Source organism: Propithecus coquereli, unplaced genomic scaffold, assembly GCF_000956105.1.
Source record: "Propithecus coquereli isolate 6110/MARCELLA unplaced genomic scaffold, Pcoq_1.0 Scaffold297, whole genome shotgun sequence".
NCBI lineage: Eukaryota > Metazoa > Chordata > Mammalia > Primates > Indriidae > Propithecus > Propithecus coquereli.
The window spans coordinates 873,865-880,974 of NW_012148585.1; positions in this window are offsets into that span (position 1 = coordinate 873,865).

The window sequence follows — 7,110 nt, forward strand, 5'->3', positions numbered from 1 at the left end:
CCCTTTTCAATTTAATACTAAATACTCACTTGTCTTTGCATTCCTTATCTTCTTCGTTGATTTATGTTTTCTCTATAGCACTTCTTCACATCTGATATGCTATATATTTAACTTATTTATTTTATCCATTCACATTATTCATCGTCTCACACCTACTCTAAAAAATAACCTTACAAAGGAAGATAATTTTCTGTTGCTTTCAGTATTCTTATCTTCAGTGTCTAGAAGAATTCTTGGCATATGTCAGATTTACAAATAAGAATTATAAACATTACATAATTTTTTATTTATAAATAGTAACCACTGCATCTAACCGTTGACTTAAAACAAACTGTCAACTTATTCATTACTTGATTTATAAACTGTTGAATCCATCTATTAAATATGCACATTTACTTTCTGCATAATACATTCATCAAAATAAATCTTTGGAAAATTGTTTAAACCAGAAAACTTAAATGATAAAACTGATTTGTGACTGCCTTTTCATTCTAACCATGAAAAAGATTAAAGTTTATAATCAGAGCAGAATGAGTACATAACACTCAACAGAGCCAAATAATACCATCTTCCAAAACACTAATTGAAATGACAAGAAAATAATACACAAATAAGATATCATTTTTAAATGCATCCTTCATTTTCTAAAAAACCATAAAAACATCCAAATGAAAACCAACCAAATTACAAAGTTTTTAATTATGCTCATATAATTCAATCCATAAAAATCCTACAGTTTAATGTAAAGGAAACATTTTCATATTTGTGTTAGCTAGAAGGCTGTGAGTTTTTATAGATAAATAGAAGTATATATTTATTAACACTTAGTGTACATAGTCATTGAAGTTAAATTACTAATTAGGACAATACCTAATTAATAATATTTCTGTAAGTCAATAATAGTCAGATTTTATAAAATTCATATAATAGATCCCATTACCCTAGATGCATCCAAGGTAAATTTGAGAAGTTTTTCACTATAATCTCTACACCTCTTGCTTTTAAGTTTATTTCCTTCTCCTCCATCGCACAATTGATGGCCTCATGCTAGGCCGTTGGTGCCCTAGATCTGGGGTTGTGAGATTTAGCAAATAAGATCAGGAATCCTAGGTAAATTTAAATTTTAGATAAACAATATGTATTTTTTTCAAGTATAATTATGTCTCACTAATATTTGGGACGTATTTATACTATACGAACAATTATTTGCTATTTTTCCGAAATTCAAATTTAACTGATTATTCTCTATTTTATTTGGCAATCATAATTGAGCTTCCACTATAATTGTCCTCAAGTATGAACACATTCATCAGAAACACATAAATAGGTCTATCAAATTGCCCTCAATAGATTAATTCCTATTTGAAAGAACATTACCATTGAAACACACAATTTCTCTTCTATGGAAGAAGTGTACTACTCTATCAAAGAGACTAACATAGAGGATGAAAAAAATATATATGCACACATACATGAATATATGTGTGTATGTATATATTAATATATATCTTTAAAAACTTTCATTTAGCATTATCTCTGAAAAAAAAATGAGAAGGGATGTCTGAATGGACTCCTGGGAGTTTTCCCTAGGGTTGGCTCCTCCTTTCCCTCACTTCCAATTATCCAATATGTTTGACAGTTATCATTTTTATAGAAATACATCATAAAGAATGGCTGAGTTAATTAATATTCTATCAACAACTCAATGCTTTGGTTTCTGCTACTCACTTTCACAAGCAGACACACGAGTGCACATGCACACACACACACACACACACACACACACACCTGAATAGGTATACAAGGATCATTCCTTCTTATGGTGAGAGGGACTGAAATAAATAAATCTCAAGATTTCCTGAAGAAAATTTTAACGAATGTGAATAAAAGAAATATACTTTTATTTCATTTCTTCCTACTTTCGATTAAACTCCAATTTGAGATATAGTTTAAGTAGTCATATCTTTCCCATATATTAGTAATATTTTTCTCATTTTACATTTTGCCTTGAGATTTTTGTCTGCAAGAAACACTGTAAAATCAGGGCTTGATAAAGCCCTGAAAAGTGTTGATGATATTTAGTTCCCTTTATGTTAAAAGAGCAGCAGCAGCAACATAATATGCACACTTCCTACCCCTGTTGTCAAGATTCCGTAATGCATGCTCCAGAGTCAGTGTCTCTTACTACACCAAGATTCAGAGAAGCCCTCAGTCCTAGAACTCCCAGAACAGATTTGTCATTAATTGGGTGAACGGGCCCCAGAGACAACTGAGATAGCAAGTGCTGGGTTAAGGTATGGCAGAAATGATGGCGGTTTTAAAGCAGTTGTCATTCTTCCAGAAATACTGGTATTCACATAACTCACATAATTCTTTGCACTGATTGGTTTAACTTGAAAAACTATATGTCTCTCAACAAAATGAGCCAAGTTACCCTTTTTGCAATGACCAGTGACTTGTGTTTCTTACTCTTTTAGTTATCCTTTTACTGGAAGCTTATGAATTATGACCACTGAGATCATCTAAAATGCCCACTCTGAGGCTGCACTTCACACATGTGGTCTTATATGACCACCCATAGGAGCCCCTATTTACAGCAGAATGATACATACACCTCCCATCGCCATCAACTGAACAAAATATGTTGCATTTGTGACTAATTTGAAAGTTTCGACTATTGCTTTAAATATAGCTTTTAACTCAGAAGTTTGAGTTTTCAGTTTCAAAAGTGTTAGAAAACTTACCGACTCAAATAGTATTAATAAATTAATTTTAAATTAAATCGCGTAGACAAACAAGTACAATTTAAAAAAGCCAATGACATCATGCTAATCAGTTTCCCTGGCTCCAATAATGCTCAATATTTTTGCAAAACTCTAGTCCACTCTCCATGAAGTGCTCATGTAGATATACCCTCAATTAATCAAAACAAATATTTATTGATCACTTCATATTTAACATTAGAATAACTACTATGTGGGCATAGAAGTAGGATAAATTTATTGATTACACATTGTGGATCTTAGGGCACTACAATCCTTTTCTAGTCAACAATAGAAATCTATTAATGGCATAATTGAATATTTATACCTTTTCTATACATTGTAAAAACCATTTGCAAATAAAAACTACTATATTTCAGCTCTGCTAATATTTAGGGATATATCCTAGTGGGGAAACAAACAAACAAAAAAAGTAAATAACCAAATAAAATAACCCATTATAGTAAGAACTAGGAGGAAAGAAACCAGGCAAATGGTATTGAATGGTGGTACAAGTGTTAGAATGAAGGAGTGATAGGTTGGTAAAGACAGACTTCCCTTTGAAAAAGTAACTAGACGTATTCTCAAAGGTTAAGAAGGAAAGTCATGTTAAATAACGGTGAGGGGAAATATTTTGTTTTGAAATAGTAGTAGTTTTTCACTATGTGTCATACCCAATAAGGTAGTGACATAAATAACTTTTTCTGTCAATGTTATTTTAATTTTAAAAAAAGAAAGCTCAAAACATTTCCTATACTTATACTAATTACGTTTTTGGAATAAAAAAGACAAATGTACCTTATAAATAAAATGTGTTTGGTTTTATTTGCAAATGGTTTTTAGTTATTCAATGGTTACCAGATAATTGCAAGCAACTAATTCTACATTCATTTTTTGAATTATCACCAGTGCATGATTTCCATTGATAATTTGTCTTAGTTCTAATGCTTTTGATTTTATTCATGTAATTCAATCTGGCTTAAAAGATAGTATATTTTTATTTTATTTTACATAATAGTTTTAAGGATGATTTATCTTAGAAGTTCAATTATGTCATCAAGAATAGTTTCTTTCTAATCTATTCTGCTATGTGCAGAATTAACTTTATCTTTACAGGTAGCAAATTGGTTGCTCAGGTTCTAGGCATCAAAAAGCCCACATGAAATCCAGAGGAAGAAGAAAGAATACAACATGAGAGAATAGCATACTTGTGCTTTCTCTCCTTCCACTGGTACCTTTAGAATCCATTCTACTAAGTGAAGTATCCCAAGAATGGAAAAATAAGCACCAAATGTACTCACTATCAGATTGGTTTTAACTGATCAACATCTAAGTGCGCATATAGGAATAACATTGATCGGGTGTCGGGCAAATGGGAGCGAGGAGAAGAGGATGGGTATATACATACATAATGAGTGTGATGTACACCATCTGGGGGATGAATATGCTTGAAACTCTGACTCGGGTGGGGCAAGGGCAATATACGTAACCTAAACATTTGTACCCCCATAATATGCTGAAATAAAAAAGAAAAAATAAGAAAAATATTATATATAGAAATTCTATAATTTGAAATACATATATTACCTATGTAATAAGCTTGAGAATTTCAGGGTCAAGCAAGAAAGAGACAGGGTGAAGAGAGGTGATGACACATGACAAGCTTTAATGAGCGGTGCTTAAATAGGTTCATGAGAACAGGTTTCCAGAGACAAGGCACAGGAACACCACCCAGAAGAGGGAAGGGCAAAAGATGTTCCCAGGAAGAAGGAAGAATCAGAGAGAAGGCAAATGTGTGTAGGTGATGTCACTCAGCAGTCAGGTGGAGCGTCTCTTGGTCAGAGTTCTAAAGGACACCAATGGTTTGAGGTCTTTTATAGTTACAGAGTTTGTCTTATCTAAGCTGATCGAATGTGAGGTGAAATTTTGAGTGATATGCAAAGTAGATAGGCTCTAAAAGGTTAAAAATATGTTTATTTGGACTACATTTAAAATAATTTGATTTGTAAGAATTTGAGTTTGGCACTGATGAGCTTTGGACTGATGGCCCTGGGTGCTGATAAGAAGTAAAAGACAGGGAACAATTTTAGGCCAAAATACAGGGAGCGTTTTTGCCCATATATAACAACCTGTGTATGTAAAACAGCAATGTAAATATAATTTATTTTGTTTCTTGCTCCATTTACTGAATGGGTTAACCCATACTAATAATCAGAAAATAGGTATAACTTTTAGGAGGCACGTCATGTAGTTTTGTCATTAATAAACTCACCAGCAGGCAGCATACACTCTTCACCATAGATGCTTATATGGTAAACCATTGTGCAGCTAGAGCATGAGGTAAATTGCTAGGATATCACAAAATATAAAGTAATTGCCTAAAGCCAGTTATTCTGGCCAAAAGTTTAGGCAAGATTTTTGCTTGCTCATCAGTAAACTAAACTTGAATATTTAAAAAGGTAAAAAAGAAGTCTGGAATAAAATGATACTTACAAAATGTCAAAGGTGCTAAGGAGGAATGTATGGTAAGTATTATTCTTCTGAAATGTTCACTGAAAATGTCTGGGTTTTATAGAGAGAAATTCAAGTTGTAGTGCATAAGGAATAGTGAAACTGCATAATGCAATGCCCTTTGCTAAAAGTAAAGTAATATTTTACTAAATTTTGATTTATTCACTAGAAGAATCTCTTAGTGCCTATAAAATGAGTGTTTTTCAATTATTTCTTTTACGTTTTAGGAATAAAATTTAAGATTATTTTTGCAATAAAATCCCAATAGGAAGAACTTTGCTATAATAATGGATTTGGATTACTTTTTAGGCAAATAATATCTCCTATACAGTTGGGAATTTAGTACATGTCTTTCCATAGCAAATATTCCTTGAAATATTATAATAGTGCTAGGTTGTAATTGTGGACATACAATAAAATATACTTTATTTTGTCTTTTTCAGTTGCCAAAACAAAGTGACATATGCTTTTGTCTCACCCAGCATCTCTTTAAGAAGCCATCCTTTTCTTTTCTGTTATTAGTTTAAGTGGTTTGGTGGGATTAATTACATTTCAAAGGTAAACTTATGTCACTGGAATTTTTTGATTCAATATATTATATTATCAAATATAAATAGTCTTGTCAGTTGAGCAGAAATTTGGGCTCTTCTTAAAAGGGATGAAGGAAGCAGCAAAATGTGCAGGACAGGATAATGGTGCTTTTCCTTTTTTGACTGGGAAACTACATGGTTACTACTTTCCCACATAGAAGGGACATAATAAAGGAAACAACTAAATTATATAGTAATGAATGTTAGCCAGAAATGGGTTATAGGGGTTCCCTAATTAAATTCTTTCAATTTATAGTTAAAGGAACTGACTACCACACATATAAGGTGTTCAAGATCAAAGAGCTAGGTAATTACCTATAAGTCATCCTTGTCATAAAATAATGTGCTAAGCACTACTGAGCAAATCAAGTCATTATGAGAAATCCATCTTTATAAATCACCAAGAAAGTATGATATGGGAGAAAGGAAAAATTTGAAATAATTTTTGCTACCACAAGGATTGGTGGAATATTAATTCTTTATCAGAGGATATACACTAAAATCGAGGTTTGGAGGTAGTAAAAAGTATTTATGATATTATAGTGTAATGACATATGACTGATTTTGAAAATAAAATCAGGATGCCATTGATACAGCAACTAGGGACTCTATATACACCTACTAAATAGCAATTCCTTTCATCTCTCAATAATTAATAATTCCTTACATCACTATATATTTTCTACAGCAAACATAGTTTAGTGACATAATTCTTTGGGAAATGTACAAGTTCTGTTCATATAGCCTTTCAGAGGCTGCTTAGCTTTCCCGGTACTTTGTCTCTCCCTGTTGATAATGGAAATAATTGAACAATACTTGCCACTTATGTAACATATTGAGTTCCTGCTGCTAAATTATATGGATCCATGGATTTAAGATACATCCATGCATACAATATTATAATTGTCAATTTCATGGTTTTTATAGTTTCACAAAGAGTATCTTCACGCCCACTTTGAAAGATTTATGTTTGTTTTCATGTGGAAACTTTTGTCTGAAAATTAGCATGAATGGAGTAGGGGAGCCAAGGGGCTGTTAGACATTTTAAGGACAACACTATAAATTGTAATTGCTGGCTTTAACATGTGTTTGCTCCAGTGAAATACAACCCTCCATTTACGTACCATTTCTAGCTGTGAAATATGGTCTTTCCATAAGCAGGGAGTGGGATTTTTCAACACCTGCTAGGAATGTATGTAAAATACATTAAATGAAACTCATGAGGAAAACAGTATGAGTTTCCAAAG